Below are 22851 nucleotides of genomic sequence, written 5' to 3' on the forward strand. Positions count from 1 at the left end.
CTTTCTTTGTCCCTGGCATTCAACACTTGACTACTATATGTCTAGGCATGGTTCTCTTCAATTATACCCTGTTTGGGGTTTGTTGGGTTTCTCAAATGCATATATTCACATCTTTTGTTAAATTTGGAAAGTTTTATGTCATTATTTCTTGGAATATTCCTTCTGCCTTTTTCTCTCTTTCTTCTCCCTCCAGAATTCCCATAATGCATATATTGGTACACTTGATGATGTCCCACAGGTCTCCTGGGCTCTTTTCACTTTTTAGTTCTTTTTTCCTTGGCTCCTCAGCCTGAATCATTTCAATTATCTTGTCCTTGAGCTCACTGATTCTTCTGCCAGCTCCAATCTTCCGTTGAAACTCTCTAGGAATTTTTCATTTCAATTATTTTGGTCTTCAACACTAGTATTTCTGCTTAGTTCCTTTTTACAAATTCTATCCCTTTATTGAAATACTCATATTATTCACTCATATTTTTCTTGATATTCTTTAGTGGTGACTTTTTGTCCATGTTTTCCTTTATCATCTTGAATATATTGAAGATCATTTTTTAAAGTCTTTCTCCAAAGTCTGGTAGTCTTCACTGATGGCTTCTGGGTTTATATCGTGTTTCTTTGGATGAGCCATCATGTCCTGTTTCTTTTTCTTTTTTCTTTTTTTTTTGTCTTAAAATTTTTTGTTGTACACTGTACAGTAAAAATTTAAAGTGTTAACTCTGTTATTTAGTCTCTGAACTCTCTGCCCCTCAACTGCTAGTGATATGAGAGATTTCTTTTAGTACCAGGAACCAACAAAAACAAATAAGTCAATGCAAAAATAAAAATCTTTCATATTCATAGTCTTTGCAAATTCATTCTGCATTGCTGGTGCTGTCCTTTAGAGTTTAGCTCTCCAATCAAGATCGGCCTGAGGTGAAACTGAAGTGCAGGGCCCTCTCTGTTTTTACTGAGCCTGTCTTTACTCCTGGACTTATTCTCATTCCTGTCTTTAAAATTCCCATTTAAGGAATTAGAATATGCTCTCTGTTCTCAATGAAATAGACTTTTCCCTACTCCTAGGTCTTCTATTTTATGTGTTAAAGCAGGTAATCTTTTGCCTCAGGCCACTTTGTCTTAATGTTTCTTATACTACTTTAGCCATCTGCAAGTTGCTTCTGCCAGCAAGGCAAGTTCTGGAAGGGTGAGCCAGAGACGATTTTCCTGGTTCAGTCTTTCTACTGCCACCCAATAGATTACCACCAATATACAGGACCCCCAGCATGCACATGAGGCTATTCTGCTCCCTCTGGAACAAGGCCAGGAACCCACGTTAAGAGTGCAGGCTGGCTTCACATTTTAGTATGGAGGGTATGGGCAAGGGGCCAGCAAGGGTGTTACAAGCTCCTCTTGCCATTTTTAAAACTGTATTTTCTTGATTTAGCACCCACTCACTTACTGCAACCTTTTAACTATTTTCTGGAAATCTGAGGAAGATGGTTCTGTTAGTTTTCATTCAATATTCAGAGATTCTAAGGGAGTACTGTACCCTGGATTATGTTAAACCTCCATCTTGGTCCTCCACTTGAGGTAAGTTTTGCTAATTATGTTGGATAAGGGATGTTCTTGTACTTCGGTTTTCAAATTTATCTGCATAGAACTTTGCTAAGTATTTGTAATGATTTTTCTTATCTATCAATAATTATTTCACACTGTTATCATGTCTCATTTTTATAATTAGCTTTCTCTTTCATGATTAGTCAGTGGCTTATCTTTTTTTTCCCTTAAAAAAAAGCAGAACATAATATATTAATTATATATGCATATATTTTTCTTCTCTAACTCATTCCTTTCTGCTCTCATCTTATTATTTCTTTCCTTATGCTATCTTCTAGATTGCATAATTTTTAATTTTTTCTAATTTTTGAGTTAAAAATTTAATTATTTGTATTTATTATTGTGCTTTTAATGAGTATTGATGTTTATGGTTATGAATTTTCATCTGTTGCTTTAAATGTAGCCCATAGATTCTGATAGTGTTTTTCATTATCATTATCTTTAAAAACTCATCTAATTCTTGCTTGTATTTCTCCTTCCACCCAAGAATTATTTATTAGAAGGTTTCCATTTCCAGGTATGAGGATCTATTTGCTTTTTATTTCATTTTAATTTATATATTTTTATGCATTGTGGCCACAGATATAATGACATTTTAACTGTGCTCCAGGAGACAGAAGGACAAAGAACTGATTGAGAGATGGCTATTAGACCTTGAAATCTAATGAAGTTTACCTTGCTGGGTTTCTGACTTACTTGGGACTTGCAACCCCTATTTCCTTCCAATTTCTCCATTCTGGAATAGGAATGTCTATCCTCTGTCTATTCCACCACTGTATTTTAAAAGGGTATAATGTGTTTATCAGGTTTCACAGAGCCAAAGAGAGAGGAATTTTTTCCCAGGATGGGCTGCACCACAATTGATAAATTTGTGTGGATGCTTCATGTATGCTGGAGCAGAATGTATATTCTCTATTATCAATGTGCAGTGTTCAATATATATCCAAAAGATGTACCTTATTGATTATATTATTTAGATCCTTAGTATTTAAGAAGTTTTCTAGTTTCATTCTAGTGGTTACCTTTAACCTTTTATCAGCAATAACAAGTTCATTTGCCATGTTTGACTTTTTGTAGCAGTTGTATATGGATATTATCTGTTTTTATCTAATTCTATTCATTTTGTGAATGTAATTTCAATTTGGAGTACACTCATCAATTCAGTTTCTTCTACAGGTGTCTTTTTTTTTTCTGCAGAATTCTTAACTCGTTACTTTTGTCTTCACTTTCACTGCCTCACCTTCAAGGAGTACAACCATTTCTTTACCTATCAGATTCTTCATTGGATGTAGTGCTTCTCTGAAGCAGTCACTTTTCATCCTGCACACTTTCAAATTCCTTTCTCACATTTGGGACTATGGGGTACCTGATCAGTTGCACAGTAACCATGAAATTATTGTTGTATTTTTCCTTTCTGGGTTGGTTTTGTCTGTTCTCCATCTGCTCTTCTTCATAGAGTCTTTCAAGTCTCCTTTCCTCAGCTCCCATATCCACTACTTGCAGAGACATGTGGACTGCATGTGTTATTCTAGAATGTGGTTCTTTTGTCTCTCCTTTCAGGTAATTTAAAGGCTGTGGTTGTCCCTGTAACTCAGTAATGCTGAAGGCATGGGTCTTATTTGGTTTTCTTTTTTTCACTTTGATTCTGTGATTTTTTTAATTTTTTAATTTTTTTAGGAAAGTTAGAGATTTCAAATCATGCAATTTCTAATGTTCTCCAACCCAGATGTTAAAGGAAAATCTAATAATCTGAAAAATAGTTGCATACATTATTGATGGTAAAATATGGAATTCATTCCTTCATATTTTAGGACATGACAAAGATGTGATGTACACTATCACCATCTGTATTTAATACTAGACAGGACATCCTAATGAGTGGAATAAGAAAAGGAAAATAAAGAAAATGAAGTATAATTGTGTGTGAAGAAAATTCTAACTACTAATATCTACATAATTTATAGTTAATGTAGCTAAGTTGCTTAATTCAGGGTTAATGTATACAAATCAATTTTATTTCTAAATATTGGCAATAAACATAGAGAATTTTATTAAAATACCATTTAAAATAGTAATAAAATATCAGATTCCTAGAAGTAAATCTAATAAATGGTGATAAAGACCTCTTCACTGAAAACTATAAAGCACAAAATACTACTGTCAGATATTAAAGATGTAAATAAAGAGGTAAATAAGAATATATAAAGCTTATGGATTTAAAAATTCAATTTTGTTATCATGTCTATTCTCTCTAAATCAAACTACAAATTACTTGCATCACAATGAAAATCCTAGAAATAATTTTTTTGTGGAAATTGTGAAATTGATTCTAAAAGTACAAAGATTATAAAAGATCTAGATAAATCAAAGCAACATTTAAGGAAAAAATAATAAAGCAGCAGGTGCATACTATCAGACATCAATGTTTACATTAAAGTTTCCTTAATCAAAACAGTGACAGTGGCACATGTAAAGGCAAATAGACCAATGAACTAAATGATGAGACCAGAAATAAATTCACAGTTATAAAGAAACTTGATTTATGATAAATTCTGCACCATATTCTATTGAGGAAAAAATGGTGCTGAGAAAGTTAAATATCCATATGGAAGAAAAGTATCTTTGAGCCCTACCTCACACCAAACATCAAAATTACTTCAAGATGCATCATTGAGTTAACTGTGAAAAGGAAAACAATCATGCTTCTAGAAAATATTGGGTGAATACCTTTATAGTTTTTAATGTCAAAATAATTCTTAAGTCACACACAAAGCACTAAACTACAAGGTATATATTGATAAACTGGAATTCCTTAAAATAAATAACTGATATTCATCAAAGGACAACATTAAGTGGGTGAAAATTTATGTCAAAACTCATAGAAAAAGTATTCATAATACATATATTTGATAAAGGAGTTAATTTCCAAAAATACCTTATAAATCAATAAGGAAAAGGATAACAATCAAATTAACAAATGGGAAAAAAATGTTTAAAAAAAGCACTTCACAAGTGAGGATACTAAAATAGCCAATAACGTTTGATAAGGCGCTGACATCATTCATTATCAGGGAAAGTTAAATAAAATTTATATACTTGACAGAATGCTTATAATTATAAATTCTGACAATGTTTTCTAGAACAGCAAAGGGTCTCAGATTGTGCCTGGTTTTCAATGTAATCAGTTAGCCTGACACATTTCCATGGATGCTGAGAGAAGACACAAGAATCCTGGGTTAGAAAGAATGGACTTGATTACTCTTAGCAATATCAGAAGCTCAAGTGTCAACATTTGTACCAGCTTTCTGATCTCCAATTATGATGAACAGATGATGCTTGCACATCCAGTGGGTTGCACTAAAGGAGAAGAAACCTAGTCTTGGGGAATTTTATCTTTTATAATGGGAACCATTCAAATATGCCTCACCATTGCTCCACAGAGAGAAACCATATCTCTGGAGGCTCTTCACTATACAAATATCCTTGAAAAGATATTCTGGAGCAAAGGGGCAGATGGTGACTTTGCTCCCAAGATGTGCAGGAGTATACAACCCATGGAGAGTTTTGTCTAAACAAATACCAAATATCAGGAACACTCTTATGTGCAGTTGGATGTGTGAATTGGTAAAATTCTATTTGTAAAACTGTTTAGCCATATCCATTAAACTTAAAATACGTATATCATTTTATCTCTGGTTATATACTAACAGAGATAACTACTTATGTCCATCAAAAGAAAATTGTTTGTATAGCACTGCATATCCTTATTCAACTACAGAAGCAGAACCTGTAGGAAAATGTGTATTATGGGATTTACTACAAAGAATTGGCTTATACAACTATGGGGACTCATTAAGCAAGTCCAAAAGCTTTAGGGCAGTCTGTAAGGAAAGGAAGAGCAAAAAGTAGGATGGAACCCCACAGGCAGGGACTGAAACTGTTGTCAATAGGCAATCAAGAAAGGAAGATCATGAGCAGCCTGGAACTCCAGAGACATGGGCAGAAGCCATTGTCCACAAGCAGGGATCTCTTCTCTCCCCTGGGAAAGCCTCAAACTGATTAGGGCCTTACAATTGATTAAGTATGACCCACGACAACAATCTCCCTTACTTAAAGTCAATTGAACAGACTTTAATCACATTTGCAAAATCCCTTCATAGCAATACTTGGACTATTGCATAATTAAATAACTCGAAGTTGTAGCCTAATTAAGCTGAAAAATAATAATAATAAAAAAGCCATTGCAAGTACTTTAATTTATAATAGGAATAGTTCAATTATCTATTGATTTGCAACAAACTACAATCTACCAAACTTAGTGACCAAACACCCATACCCACACCCATGACCACACATCCATTTTATTATACCTCATGATTTTGTGGGTTAGAAATTCAGGAAGACTTTGGCCCTGTTATTATTCAGCTATCTTTGGCTTTGCTTAGAGGCAGTTAATGGGATCAGCTTAGAACTTAAATGGTCTAGAAAGTGGAAGATGATTTTACTTACATGCCTTATGCTTCCGAGTAGATGGCTGAAAGACTGGGCTCAGATGGGTTTATCCCCCTCTTCATGGAGTTTTAAGTCTTCTTTAAGTGGTCTCTCCAACTGGTTTCTCTAGAAGGTGATAGGATTTCATAAATGGCAGCTTAGAACTCCAAGAGAGGATTACAAATGCTGCCAGTCCTCTTAAAGGTTAGCTTTGGACCTGTCATAGTATTGTTACCATCAAAACCTATTAGTCAACATAGTTGTAGCCAGCCCAGATACAACAGGAAAGGAAAGAGACCCTACATCATGAAAGGAGAAATGTCAGGGAATTTGGATGCACTTTGACTCCACCATATACCAAAATCTGGAATGAAATGAAATATTTGTTAAACAGGAAGATGAATAAAAATAAAATTATAGTTTACCATTCAACAATGAAAAAATAAATTGCTGATCCATGCAATGACTTGGATGACACTTACAAAAATAATATGGAATGCAGGTTGTCAGACCCAAAAAAGTACCTATTGCATAATTCCATTTTAGGAAGCTCAGTATCAACAAAAACTTTTCAAGGGAAAAGATATATTTTAATTAAAGTATTTTGTAAGATTTTATATATTTCAAGATGGCCCATAGTTTGTATCTTATTAAAGAATACAGAAAAGGATTGATAAGTAATTTTATTTGAGCATTTTGTTTTACAATGGGGATGAGCACAAAAAGCATAGAACCTGGAGTCGAGAGTCAGAGTTTGATTAACGCATCTACCACTTACAATCTAATAAAAACAATGTATCTTAAGATTAATTTTCTTATCATTAAAATGGGAATTATTTCTATCAAAGAAGCATCAAATTAATGAAAAAATATTTTTTCATCTTAGTGGTTCACAGCAACAAAGCCCAGATTTGTGCTTATATATGATTATGTACTTATGCTTTTCCATACTTCCTCTGTGTGCTCATGTTGGAACTAATGAAAAATACGTATTACTATGCTTTGGCATGCTGAATATTTTTCCTAAAACAGAAACTACTGGTACTTTATAGTTTACATTGTACTTGAATTGCATAATTTAAAATGGGGATACAATCTTTATGTGTTGAACCAGTATAAAAGATTTAGATCTACTAGGAAAATTTAGATTATAATATTCACTATTGTCTAACAATCTGAGTAAGCTAGCCATGAAATATCAAGATATGTTCTGAACAACTGGAAACTGCTATTTTAAGAGATGATCAAGTGATTCTTGTATCTTCTAAGAGGACTAGAATACAAAATGCATCGGCACCTAATTTTACTATAAATTAGGTTCCCTGCCTGGCTATAAAAAATCAGTTAGTTGTAACTCCATCAAAGTTCAATGTTCCAAATATTATTATTGGCAGCATGAAAATAAATGTAATAGAAATGTAGTTTTGTTTTCTAATTTCTTTTTAACTCACTATTGCTCATATGTTTGGTAACTATGCAAACTACCATTAAGTAATATTAATATTAAACTTTGAAATAAGCACTTGGAAATAAGGATTTGGTATCTATAAAAAAAGTATGAAACATTTAACATGGGAGTCAATTCTCATAGCAAAAATAATAATAGATATTATTCATTTATGTACAAATACTCAGGAAATACATAATCTACTAGAGGCACTGACTAGGCTTTGGGAATAGAGCAGTGAATAAAGCAATAGAATCCCTGTTTTCATGGAGCTTGGAGTCTTTTTTGAGAAACAATAAACATTTAAGTATATAATACATAAACACATCACATAAATGCTCTGCTGATAAACAGATCCAAGATGGAAAATTGGGTGGGAGGATGGGCCAATTTAAAACAGGTGTCATTTAATTAAAGGCCTGAAGAGCTAAGGAAGTAGTCATGGAGCTATCTGTGGAGGAGTAGTTTGTGTAGGATCAGGGGAAAGCAAATGTAAAGTGAGTTCCAGGAACAACTGACTTGCCAGTGTATCTAATGGAGAGAGCTGAGTGGGGAGAGCAATAGGAGCTGAGGTCTGTGGCATGAGGGAAGTCAACTGACGTAGACCATGTAGGCTGAAGAAGCGACTTTGGCTATTACTCTAAATTATATGGGAAACCAATAGTGAGTATTGAGGTGAGGTATGTCATAACCTGACTGGGTTCAATCTGGGTGCTGTTTTTCTCAATTCCTTTCCAGGACAAACATAAAAGTAGGACAAACATCAAAGAAGTTATTAGAGTAATTTGGGTACAAGAAGTTGGAAGCTTGGTACAAGGTGGTAGCATTGAATTGGTGAGAACAGTGGAAAAGTAATACGCATTGAAGATAAAGACAACCACATTTACTAATAGATAAGATGTAGCGTGCAATGGAAGTAGAGTAGTGCAGATCCAAGTTTTCTGCCTGACCATTTGAAAGATGGAATTGCCATTCACTGAGATGAGGAAGATTTCTGATAAATTGGTTTAGGGACAAGGAAAAGGCAGGAAGTCTGTTTAGTATCCAGGCTATGGATTTCCAATTATTTTTAATATAGCCAATATTTAAAAATTTCACATTTACACCCCAAATGCCAGTTCCTGGGTGAAGATGTGGTATTCTAGCCCGTGGTAGCTGCCACCCTTTGGGCAGGACGGGTGTCCTGGCCAGAGCCCACACTTCTAGCCACTCCACACCTTTGTGGACACCACCTGCTGTGGGGTCTCAGGGGACTGGCCTGTCACACCTATGTGCTCTGCCACACCTGCCCACAGGAAGGCACAGCCAAGCCTCACTCACTGTGCCTTAAGCATGCATTATCCTCGCAGGACATAAGGGGACATATTCCTTAACCGTGATACGTTCCATAGTCTACCTTCCTGGTGCTTACCCGAAACACTGCAGGGACCTCTCCCCATCTCTTAAGCCATACCTGGCCCTCCCCAAGGAAAATCCATCACATGGTGCCCGTGATAGTTCTTTCCGGATACCCAGTCTGCTGGGCCTGTGCGCTGGGGTGAGGTGTGCCGGCAGTGGTGTGGGCGGGCCCTCAGTGCCCCTCCCCACAAGTCCTTGGAACTCAGGTGCTACTCCAGAGCATGGTGCTGCCCACCGCCTCCAAACCGCCTTGGTCTCCTCGGCTTTGGCAATATTGGCCTTGATTTTCTGGAATAAGGACTCCACCAGCTTCTTTGTCTGCCCGCACATGGTTCCTGATTTCCTTGCTCAGCTTCGCTTTGTGCACAGACTTCGCCTCTGTCAGGAGGACAGTGAAGTGCGTGCGGCAATGGCACACCAAGCACCGTGCCACCTATTGGCATGAGTCGAACATCCTTGATCATCAATGTTTTCCTCAGGAGCTCGAAGAGGTGTGAGATCTCCAGGAGCGTGAAATCTCCAGCAACGTCCTTAACCAGTGCTGGATCTTGGGAGGGTACAGCACGGAGCATTAGGGAGTGCATGGCGAGGACCTCCACCCTTCGGTGGCTGCTGCTTCTCATTTGTCGCACGGCAAAGACCCCTGGCACCTGTTGCCTTAACAGGCGGAGCGCCGCGACCGGAAGCTGAGACAGGGCCCCCGCCCGCGAGGGCCGACGCCGGAAGCATTTTTCCGTGGGAGGAAGGTCACATGCGGGCCCCCAGAGGCAGGGACACTGTAGTAGCTGCGGAGCGTAAGAGCGGAGCGAGGAGGAATAGAAGTAGTTTTTGTTTGTTCACATTCTGTAAGTTGACGAAAACTTTTCTCACGTACATCATAAAATGCTATATTTTAATAATGGGGAAGATTTCTATTTCCTTAATTGGTCTGTATTATTTTTTTAATATTTTGACCATGGCCGGTTAAAGCTAGTTTAAAAATTGTTACAGCCCAAGTTTATTAGGGATTTTTTTTTTTTTAGGCACTACCATTATGCTGTTCTGTATCTCCAAGAAGAATTGTAAAAATCTTAACCATTAAGTCAGAAATGCCAATATAGATAGGGTCACAAAGGAAATACTAGCTGCATTAGTAAAGTTAGTGTGTCACCATCCACACATCACCATCCCTTTCAAGTGTCATTAATTTAAAATGAGATGGTTCTTCAAGTTTACGAAATGAACACATTGGACTACTGGGTTATGAAAGCAATGCAGTAGACTACTGGGAGGCTTAAAAAATCAGAGTTTCCTTTAATTTTTAAATAAATTGTATAGGGATCATGAGAAGCTGACTGAGGATAGATGAAGACAAGACATAAACTAAAGGCTGTATCTGGGTGTGTCCACCATCTAATAAAACATGTGTAGCAACGTATGGCAGTACCAAACAGTATGAAACACACAGCTCTGTTGCAGAATGGTGACACTGATGACTGCAAAACACAATGTTAGTATAATCACTCAAGCACAATTAATAAGAAGAAGTGAACAGTGGCTTGCAATATTGATGTACAGCATAGAATAAATTTCAGCGTTCCAGAGAAAATAATCCAAACAACTGGGAAATCCAACAGAGGTCTGTGTAGCTGGCAATCAGCAATTGTTGAAATTCACTTATTGGTGTTCTTTGTTGAGTTTAATTTGTTGTAAGGAGCATTCTGATGTTTAATACTTGAAATCCCACATTATTTAAAACTCATGCATGTTTTCTCTATTTCTGAGCCCAGAAGGTATTTATCAAAAAAATAGTGAATCAAAATATAATATCCACCAGTCTATTCATCCATGATTTTGGATGTGTTTTGTTGTTGTTATTATTGTTGTTGTCTGTTACTTGAAATGGAGAGTGATATGTCTATGTCAATGATAGTTCATGGTTTATAATATATGTTAGTAATTCTGACAGATTTTTACCAAAGATTTTTCAATAAATGGATTAACAAATAAATAGTCTTTAGAAAATTTTGGAATTTTACGTAAAAAAAATTGTCAAAACAGGTCCATTTTAGAAGTCCTATTCTTTCCCAGTAGAGCCTATAGTTAGGACCAACATTCTGTTTTGATAATTCAGCAAGCAATATTTTCATGTATTTTAAGGGAAATGGGTTGACTCCCCCCTACCCATAACGTTTTCTTTTGGCATTGGGCCTGAACTGCAACATCCCCAAATTTTCAGTCTCCAAAAGAAAATATTTGTACACTGTGAGTGATAACAGCTTAAGTATTAATCAAATAACTACTTGGAAGTGATTCCTGTAATAATGATAGTTAACTAAATAAACAAACACTCTAAAGCACGGATGGGGTATAGAATAGGTTTGGGTTAGAATTATAGAATGGGAGACTACAAGAAATGGTATTTGCCTTCTTTGAAAATATTTTATGTGAATGATTTATATCCCACAAATATGAAAATCTATTCACAAAAAATACATCAGTCCATAACTGATTTTATGAGGAAGGCAAAAATAAAATGATTGTTTTTTACATTCTTTTATATTCTTTACATTCTCCAAATTCTGATGTTGCATAATTTTTAATAAGCTTTGAAATGAATTCTCATTTGGTCATATTTCATATTGCCCATCATCTTAGTTTTGCCTGAACTACAATTACAAATAACACATAGTGGGTTGACTTAAAAAACAGGGTCATGGTTTTAAGGCTAAGAGAAGTCCAAATCAAGCTATCAAGAAAGTGGTGCTATTCCCCTGAGTCTATAACATTCTGGTGCTGGCTGCCAGGTATCCTTGGGGTGTGTTGGCTTACATCTCTGCCTCGCATCACGTGGCTATAAGTCCTCTCCTTTCTCTTCCAGGTTCCATTGGCTTCCAGCTTCCAGCCCCTACCTGTGGCTTTCTCTTTCTATGTCAGAATTTCTTTTGCTTATAAAGATTGCAGTAATCCAGATTAAAGCCCATCCTCAATCAGTTGGGGCACACTTTAACTAAAATTAGTTAACCTTCAAATAGTCCTGTTTATAATGGGTTCAAACCGGAAGAAATGTGGATTAAAATTAAAAACATCTGAATTGAGGCACATAATGCAATTTACCACAGTCTACTCTCTGGACCCCCAAAAGACATGTTCTTCCCATATGCAAAATACATTCACCCAATCCCCAAATTCCAAAAGCCTTAGGTCATTTCAGTAACTACTCTAAGTCCAAAGTCCCATCAAAATCAGTTGTGGGTGTGCCCCATCCTGGGAAAAAAATCCTCTGTCTTTGGACCTGTGAAACTTAATAAACACATTATACCCTTTTAAAATACAATGGTGGGATAGACAGAAGATAAGACATTCCTATTCCAGAATGGAGAAATTGGAAGGAAATAAGGGTTGTGAGTCCCAAGTAAGTCAGAAACCCAGCAGGGCAAACTCCATTAGATTTCAAGGTCTAATAGTCATCTCTCAATCAATTCTTTGTCCTTCTGTCTCCTGGAGCGGCAGCCCTACCCCTTCCTAGTGTTTCTGCAGTGGCCATACTCTCCATGAATGCTGGGGCATGGGTCCCACCCTCTCTGTGCAGAGGGGTGGCAGCCAAAGTCTCCCTAATATCAGGGTGGGAGCCCTGCCCAGTCTAAGCAGCAGGGCATAAGGCCTGTTGCCTCCAGGTCATGGGACAGATCTGCCCTTTCTACACACATGCATGGCCTTGCTCTTTTGGGCCAGGGAGATCTCATCAGGCGAGTACTCTGCTTCCATGATTCTGTCCATAAAGTCATTATTCCTCCAATTCATCCCTTCCTTCCCTGAAGTCATTGACAGGGAAGCCAAGCACCCCAAAGATTGCCAGCAAGCCAGTACCAAAATGCCACAGTCTTTGGGGGAGAAGGCAAGCCTTGCCAATATCTTGATGTTCTATTTCTGGCCTCTAAAACTACAAGCCAGAAAATGCTTATTATTTAAGCCAATTCATTTGGGAGAAATTGGTACAAGGGAGATTGCAAAGAAAGTAAAAAAATGATTACTAGCTTGGAAGTGCTGTAAATCCCAAAGCAGAATTTTGGTAAAGTGCTGAATCACATGACCCAGTCTGGACTCCCTAGGAGAGCTCTTCAATTCTGTGAACCAACAACCGAGGCAAACTTTGCTTGGCTACAACAGAAAACAAGCTCAAAGACATCAAAATAGGCATACGAGAGAGGATATGATTATTTCTTTACACATTCCCTTCAAAAATACTGAACCCTCCTACTATTAACATGCCATAACATATCCTAGAATCTGATGAATCATATTAGTATCCCTCTTTCATGTTGTAGAGAGATAAAAAGTAAAAACAAGCAGGGAGAGAGATATTACTTCACATGCCTGTGCTTGTACACACACGAGTGCTTTTCTCATTAGTTTTTCTCCTACAGTCCATACTGATGTGTTTCTCCAAAAATTTCCTCTACTTCCTATCTAACTGATGAATTCCTACTCTTCCTCTAAGATCTAATTTAAACTTTATTTTACTTGTGAAATTTCCCTGATGCCTGAAAATGTCTTTTGCAACCTGACTTTCTGCTTCCTGTGATAGTCTTTACTGAACCTCTCCAATCACTAGCTACACTAAACCATTCTAACCTTCCTGAATCTATCCATTGTTACCTGTGCTTTGAAGTCCTCCATGATCTTTCAAACTCCTTTTCTCAGACCCCATGCATGTTTTACTCCTTGACTTTTTCGCATTATTATACATGATTTTCTTTGTGGTTTTCATTAGAATGTGGCCTTTTTTTTATTTTTCCTGTCTTCTTCCTATATTGGGAAAGGAATGGGACTAGATAAATATATGTGGTACATTCTAGAGGGCCAAAAGTTAATGGATAGAACCCAATGTCTTTGACTTTTTTTTTCCTTTTACTATGCTTTACCATAACATCTGGCAAGTAGTAGATATTCAAAAAGTATTACTTGATTTGATGAATATTATTTTATGATTTTGTACATTTTTCAAATTATGTTCTTTTCTCAGTACTCTTTTTTTTTCCTGCTTGATGCAATATCTGTTATATTTTTCAAATCTTAAGGTAAGCATTACTTTTTGTGTCATCTTTGCCTAACCATCTAAGAAGTTAATTATTTCTTTCTTAGTTTCTGCTCCCATAGCAATGTGTGTTATCACATTTTTATCACTATTTGTACTAAAATGTAAACTTATAAAGCGCATTAATAAAGTTAAGAAATTGGGTTTTGAATTCAGGAATACTTGGGATCAAGATCTGGTTCTACTCCTTTTTTGTTGTGTACATTCAAGCCAATTATGTTATAATTTGTTGCAAAGTCATTTTGGATACAAATTGGGAATTTGGTTGTTGCTTTGTAACAAGCCATTTTTAGGCTCAATTAGATGGAAGTAACATATGTAAAGTGCTTGGAACATTCTCTGGCACAATATAGGCATCCAATGAATAGTTATATGTTAAAGTTTACATGGATGCATAAGAAAATTGCAGGCAATAAAAATAGGTGATAGCAATACTCAGGAACAATAAAAAATAAAGTACCATTGTTATTTTATCAATATTTGGACATTAAACTTCCACTTTTTAGCTTCCATTATTTGAATTTTCATTACTTGAACATCAAAATATTTTCTATTTTTTGATAGAAAAAATCAAGCTGTAGGCTTAATTTTATGTAGGCTTAATTTTTCTTTTAATAGTACAGTACTATGAATATTCTATCCTTAAAAAAAATGTGGATAATACCAATGCTACACATTGGGAATATAATTTTACATATCACTTGATATTAAGTATATTGCCTACTTAATTATTAAATGTTATATGTTTATTATACCTTTATTATGCCTGTTTAATGTTTATTATATAAATAGTATAATTTTATTTAATTTTGCAAGTCTTATCCTTGCTTATCCTGAAATGATGTGGACTAAAAAGAGGATTTTTTATTTGTTTTTTGTTTTTTTTGTTTTGCTTTTTAAGAGATAAATACACAAACCAACAAACAAAAGTAAACTTGGCCTAAGTTGTTTTTTGAGCAGTATTAGTACCTATAACCATTTTTAATATGTTTTGCTAATGGGTATCTGTGTAAGAAGAAACTCATAAATTAAGTAAATCCAGATCACTAGTCCAGTATGAGTTCCATAATTATTGCACCCTATTAACTTCATAACTATTAATTTTATTCATTTTGTTTTATTTTTTAGCTACTATTTAGATAATTAGCTTAATGGAAATGCAGACTGTTCATTTTGGTCATAAGTTGACCATACAGAGCAAATGGTGGATTGATGGATCATTTTTCAACCATTAAAAGCACTTGGAAAACAAATAAAAATCAACGTGGTGAATCAGGAAGCACTATATATAAACTAAGGCACTCATATAAATGCATTAGGTAGATTTAAAATGACAGATATTTTCAGATCTTCCTGGTCTTTAGAAAACACTAATTTTGAATGTTTATTTGAACAATACCTCTTTTAATTATTTTATTTGTAGGGTCAAAGCATGCTAATTCATGAAACAGTCAATTTTCCAAATATATCCAGAGAATGAAAAATAGCTTTAGCAGAAAGTTCTTTTAATCTTTACAAAGCATTTGAATGCTATAGAGAATTTAGTTTCTGTTAATAGTAATTAGCAACACAAAATCCACTCTGTGATACTCTAATAATGAATGGATCTTAAAAAGTTGTTCACCATTACACTTACGTTTAAAATATACTGTGAAATTAGACATATTCTTCTTGAATCATGTTTGAAAATTATAAAACTGAGGAAATGCTATCAAGAAAGACATGCTTTTGTTAAATTCATGATTTTGATAAGTAAGTTTTAATACTTCTAAATAAATAGCATGTTTAATATACATGACTCCCTGCTTTTCTCAGCCCTTCCTAAACCCTCCCAAAAATGTTTATATGTGGGCTTTAATAAGAGCCATTCTGTATGGTTCAAAGATCAGAAAAAGTTAAAACAGCTGAGAAGTTTGAATAAATTCTGGAAGCTGGAAAGCAATGATCATAGCAGAAAAAGTGAGAACCAAGCCTATAGTGACAGAAAACAACATTAAACAGTTTGTGGCTTAGAAACAGAATATCCTCAGGGGATTAAAGCAAACAGGTGCCTCTCAAGACAAAAGTTTGAAGTATCAATGAAAGTAGAAAAAATGGTATGCAATGTGCACAAGGAAAACAAATTCTAGATGCTATACACCAAAGTGTGCAGTCATGGAACTTCAGGTCTGTAGTGAGCTGAGTGGTGGCTCCCAAAAAGATATGTCCATGTCCTAGTTGTTGTAAAATGTGAATGTCAACTTATTTGGAAATTGGGTCTTTGCAGATACAAAGTAATGAACTTGAGATGAGGAGATCATCCTGGATTTTCTGGGTGGGCCCAAAATCTAATTGCAAGTGTCCTTATAAGAGAAGGGCAGAGGGAAATTTGAGAGAAGAAGATACAGAGGGGAAGAAAGCCATCTGAAAATGGAGACCGAGATTGGAGTGATACATTCCTCAGCTAAGGAAGCCAAGGATTGCTGACAGCCACTAGAAGCTCTGTAAAATGCAAGAAATAGAATCTCCTCTACTGCCTCTGGAGAGAACATGGCCCTGCTGGCTCCTTGATTTTGGACTTTTCTGGACTCCAGAACTATGAGAAAATTAGTTTTTATTGTTTCAGCCACAAAGTTTATGGTAATTTGTTACTGCAGCCCTAGAAACCTAATATACATTCCCTCATCCTTGTAAGAAAACAGAAGTTTATTCTATCTGGGAAGACAGAATCTGAGAGAATCAGGGAAAATGAAGCACAGCTAATGGCAAGAAGATATACAAAAAGAGAATGAATAAATGAGAAAGTATTCATCCTGAACACTGAGACATTTTCACAATGCAACATCTCTGATAATTTTCCCTCAGTAGGCTCCATTACATAGAAGTTTGGACAATTTCTGTCTGAAAAACATACCTCAGAAAGATGTTCGCAGGTATTTCTCTCTGGAAAACATGATAAAATGAAAACATGTCAACTGTTAATGACAATCAGTTTCCCTTAAATGAAATACTTGGTCCCAGTTTGAGCAATCTCTGTTGATGTCACCAATCACAACTCTAGCCACCAAACATAAAGTTCTCCTTTGTCTCTTTAGTGATCATCTTAACTGTAAAGATACCACTGAGGACCAATACGTATTTGAGAAGCCACCAAAATAGAAGAAAGAATAAAGCAGAGAAACAGAAAAGTAAAGTTACTTAGAACAACTGAGGACATTGCACAAAAAAAGAAAAGCTAAAAAACATGAAAAACCTGAACAATGACAGCAACAAAAAAACCAAAATTGATAGAGAGGATATTTCTTCCATAACAGAATAAGATACAGTGGAAGTTTTTACAGAACAAAAAGGATCTATTGTGAATTAAAAATTAAATATTAGAAAACATGGAAGATAGAGTCAAGGAACTCTCTCTTAATTGTACACCAAAACAAAAAGTCATGAATTAGTGGAGATAGAATATTAGACCAAGAATTCCAACAACTTAATAAAAAGAGTCTCAAAAAATTGAGAATGGAGTTAAAAAAAAAAGAGAGAGAAAAATATCAAGTAATAAAATTTCCACATATTGAAAGACAGAGATGAATTATAAGAGTCTACTAAGTTACAAATATAAATAAATTTTTTTAAAAAAATTATTTATTTTTAAATAAATAATTTAAAGTGTCTTAGTGTCTTAGTTTCCTGGCTACTAAAACAAATACCACACAATAGGTTTTTTAATAACAGGAGTTTATTGGCTCACAGTTTTGAGGCTAGTAGATGCTGCTTTCTCCCACTGTGGTATTCTGGGCCTGGCTACCAGGGATCTTTTCTAGCATGTGGCAATGCAAATTGCCTTCCTTCTCTACCACTTTCCATTGCCTCTAGCTTCTTCCCATGGATTTCTCTATGTCTGAATTTCACTCTGCTGATAAAGGACTCCAGTAATCCGGATTAAAGTCCAACCTGGTTCAGTTGGGCCACATCTTAACTGAAGTAACATCTTCAAGAGATCCTATTTACAATGGGACCACACCCACTGGAATGCTCACCAAGATAAAGAATATGCCCAAAGAGGCATACACAATTCAATCCACCACAAGAAAACAAATATATCATCATAGAATTATTCAATTTGTAACACTAGTGATAAAGAGAACATTCTAAAATCATCCAGAGAGGAAATATACATGAATACACACATGCCTACATACACGAATACTTAAATGACTGAGAATTAGAGTTTCACAAGACTTTATAACAATACTGGAATCTAACTGATAAAGAACCAATGAATTCAAAATTCTGAGAAGCAGTTACTTTTCCATACAATTATGTTTTATGAGTCATATTATCGGACAAAATGAGTATAAAATAAATGCAATTTTTAGTCATGCACATATTCTCAACACTCAGGAAGTTACTGAAAGATGTACTGAAAAATGAGAGTGAAGCAGAAAAGAGAAAGCCCAAGGGGTCCAGGACCTAAGGAGCTCAGTAGTGCAGGAAATGGCAGAGGCCCCCAGGTGATGCTCAGGAACAGCTCCGGATGTAGGCAATGCTGCAGAACTGGAAGACACACAGCTCAAATTGGATTAAGAAGTGAAATGGAAAATTATTGGCAGCAGATGGAGGTTATTTGGTGATTTATAGTATAAATACACAAATAAACATTAGCAAACATTAGAAAAATTAAAAAGCAAAAAAAAATTGTAAAGGAAAGAAAATATATCAGAAGTTGACAGGTCTCATTTGAAAGTAATATCTAAACAGTCATAAAAACAGAAACTTTAAAAACTGTTTAGACAAAAATTCTGTTGTAAATAAATTGTGTAGATAGAGGAGTAGAAGAATTTCATCCGTACATTCCATAATATCAAGCCAGTAGAAAATAAGTAAAACAGAGCTATATATACATAGCAATATTAATGTCATTTTCAAATCTGAAATTAAATACCAACTTCCATGAGAAACTGCTAAAGAAATAGAAATGGTTGATTATAGGAAGAACAAAGTTCTTCATTTAACTTTTAGGATTGTGTATCTACACTGTGAAATTAGATAGATATTGTCATAGACATTAGATAGAGGATAGGTAGATATATGCTGATGTAATATGTATTTTCAAATATTGTGTTAATATAAAACGTCTTAATTTTATCATAGTCAAACTTTTGTAGATTGAATTATATGCTCCAACATAGACATGTTTTTAATCTTAATCTGCATTCTGTGGATGTGAATCACTGTAAATAGGACCTCTTGAAGATGTTATTTTTAGTTAAAGTGTGGCCCAACTGAATGAGGGTGAGTCATAATCCAAATTGCTGCAGGTCTTGTAAGAGGAAGAAACCTGAAGCCAGAAGAACTGTTAATGTCTTCTATTACTTTCCACACTGTCTTATCAGAGAAATATTTCCATCCTTTGTACAAGGGCAGGGGAGAAAGTCACTGAACCCTTCTGCTTCAAGAAGAGATAAGAACATAGGGAATTTGGGGAACTATAGGAATCTAATAGATATCAATAGCCTTCCTCAGTAGCAAAATAGAGAATAGGCTACTTTTCAGCTGTTGCAGGTCTATGGCTATTTCCAAACAATTTTTGAAGTCAGGGTTTGAAGTATGAAAGAAGCAAACATGTGATCTGTCGTATTCTTCTGGTAGATGAAGAAGACATTCTTCTGGTCCAGGAAGAAGACAGCACAGCAAAAGGATTCTGAAATAAATGCTCTGACACATAGAAGAAATTAAATTAAATTAAAAATGAAAGTGAAAGTGAAAATTGCTGCATTCAGATTCCTTTGGTGGTGGACAAAGGACAGCCTGCTGTGGTGCTTAGTGGAGTCATAGTAGTGCCTTTTGTGGAAGACTGGGACTTGGTGCAAACTCTGGGAGAAGGTGCCTATGGAGAAAAGTTTAACTTGCTGTGAATAGAGGAACTGAAGAAGTAGTTGCAGTGAAGATTGTGGACATGAAGTGTGCCATAGACTTTCCAGAAAATATTAAGAAAGAAACCTGTATCAATAAAATGTTAAATCATGAGAATGTGGTGAAATTCTATGGTCACAGGAGAGAAGGCAATATCCAGTATCTATTTCTGGGGTACCGTAGCAGGGGAGAACTTTTTGATAGAATAGAGCCAGACACAGTCATGCCTGAGCAAGATGCCCAGAGGTTCTTTCATCAACTTATGGCAGGGGTGATTTATCTGCATGGTATTGGAATAACCCACAAGGATATTAAACCAGAAAATCTCCTATTGGATGAAAGGGCTAACCTCACAATCTCTGACTTCATCTTGGCAACAGTATTTCAGCACAATAATCATGAGCATTTATTGAACAAGATGTGTAGTTCTTTACTGTATGTTGCTCCAGAACTTCTAAAGAGAAAAGAATTTCATGCAGAACCAGTTGATATTTGCTCCTGTGGAATACTACTTACTACAATTTTGGCTGGAGAATTGCCCTGGGACCAGTCCAGTGACAGTTGTCAGGAATCTTGTGATTGGAAAGGGAAAAAAAAAAAAAAAACATACCTCAGCAGTTAGAAAAAAAAATTGGTTCTGCTCTTCTGGCTCTGCTGCATAAAATCCTGATTGAGAATCCATCAGTAAGGATGACAATTTCAAATATCAAAAAAGATAGATGGTACACCAAACCACTAAAGAAAGGGGCCAGAGGGCCCCAAGTCACTCCAGGAGATGTATCAGAGTCTCCAAGTAGATTCTCTAAGCACATTAAATGTAATTTGGACTTCTTTCCAGTAAACAGTGCTTCTAGTGAAGAAAATGTGAAGTATTCCAGTTCTCAGCCAGAACCATAGATAGGTCTTTCCTTTTGGGACACCAGCCTCTCATACATTGATAAACTGGAACAAGGAATCAGTTTTTCCCAACCCACATGTCCTGATCATGTGCTTCTGAATAGTCAGTTACTTGGCACCCCAGGATCCTCACAGAACCCTGGCAGTGCTTGGTCAAAAGAATGATGCAATTCTTTACCAAATTGGATGCAGACAAATCTTATCATTGCCTGAAAAAGATCTGTGAAAAGTTGGGCTATCAATGAAAGAAGAGTTGTATGAATCAGGTTACTGTATCAACAACTGATCGGAGAAACAATAAACTGATTTCAAAGTGAATTTGATGGAAATGGGTGAGATCTTGGCTGATATCTTGCTTTCTAAGGGAGATGGATTGGAGTTCAAGAGACACTTCCTGAAGATTAAAGGGAAGCTGAGTGACTTGAGCAGCCAGAAGATTTGGCTTCCTGCCACATGGTCTATTTGTTCTGGGGATTCTGGGTGAATGTAGTGCTCCTATGTTGACATTCTTCTTAGAGAAGATTATCCTGTTTTGCAAACTGCAAATCTAAAACAGTTGTTCCTGAAGAATTCTCTTCTCTCTTCTTCCAAATATGTTCCAATTCTTTTTGTATGTTCTCCATACAAGTAATACCTCTATCTAAATTGTACGTAAAACTTTGGGAAAAGAATGGGTAGAATTCATTACATATTTCTTCAGTAGTGTTTATTGGCTGAATTTGAGATCCACATGGTGGAAACCAAGTTTTAAGGGTACACAAATTTACCAGCTTTCGTACCAACATAATGAAAGACCATGACCTTTTCCCATTTTTACTGAAATGTTTGTCTTCATCCAAAAGTACAGATTTCCCCCATATTGATTTTAATTATCAGTATAAATTAATAAGTGCTTTATCCTTATGACTTTTGGTCAACAGACTGGTGAAGTGAGACCAGTTTCAAAAAGTGTGTCCCCAGAATTTGTACTTATGTTTTCAGAAGTGCCTGTCCAGTTATATAAACCCATTTTGAACTGTAACAATTGATTTAAACTACAAGTAGATGTGTTTTTCCTGGTGTAGCTAATCATATATAAAATATTGGTTCATCTTTCAAATAGAAGTTGAGCATAAACTCTAGTGCTTAACTAACTTTATTGTAAAAATTACTGTGCACATCTTCAATATTTTTCTATATTATTTTTGACTTTCACAGCCTTATTTTAATTCTTTACTACAGAAATAAATTCTATTTTGAAAACAAAAAAAACAACAAAAATAAAGAATGTGAGCACTATTCTTACTCATCTTATCCCTCCCCCACTCTCTAGTTTCACATTCAAATTTTCTAATTAGAACTAAGAAGGAAAAAAAAGATGAAGAAATAGCTACTCCTACAAGTCTCAGTAGATTTAACATCACACCTATATTTTATCAAACTAACACATTCAGTATAAAATATACTTCAAAACACATGTGCGCACACACACACACACGTAGGTCCTGATTCAAGGAAAACTTATGAATGAAAATAAAAACCAAGCCTATATAGCATAAGCGTGCAACCAAAATATTCTAGATTACTTATGAGATTTCCAGTCAGTCCCCAATTTTGTATTAACAGAATGATATCTGAATTAGCAGTAGAATGAGATAAGGAATAAGCAAAAGAAAATTATTTACATTCTACTGTATACCAGATTTTGAGTTAGTTTCCACTACTTTGCAGTAACATTAGATATACAAATGTAAAATGCTTTCCAATCATAGGTGTGAAATATGAGTCTATCTATATTTCAGGCTAGCCAAATAGACATTTCACTTGAAGACACTATGCTTTATGTTCACCGTATTCTGTATCCCTTAAAATTGACCTTTTTAAGGACATATATTGTTTTAATAGTCATTCCAAATATTTGGACTACTATTGTATAATGCTTTACTCTCTATATGGCTATTGTCACATTCAGGATGATTGAAATATTTGCACATTGTAACTTGATTATCTAGGTGCTATTTTTACATCTTCTGTAGCTTTTTATAATGCTCAACATCAAAGAAGTATCCTGATTACATCTAGA

The 22851-nt window shown here is 35.4% G+C and overlaps 2 pseudogenes; one reads left to right on the plus strand and one right to left on the minus strand.

Moving 5' to 3' along the window:
* Positions 1–9128: 9128 nt before the first annotated feature.
* LOC119506897 lies at positions 9129–11752 on the minus strand (annotated as a pseudogene).
* Positions 11753–12281: 529 nt separating this feature from the next.
* LOC119506898 lies at positions 12282–21273 on the plus strand (annotated as a pseudogene).
* The last annotated feature ends 1578 nt before the right edge of the window (positions 21274–22851 follow it).

The sequence above is a fragment of the Choloepus didactylus genome, chromosome 12 (assembly GCF_015220235.1).
Source record: "Choloepus didactylus isolate mChoDid1 chromosome 12, mChoDid1.pri, whole genome shotgun sequence".
Taxonomy (NCBI): domain Eukaryota; kingdom Metazoa; phylum Chordata; class Mammalia; order Pilosa; family Megalonychidae; genus Choloepus; species Choloepus didactylus.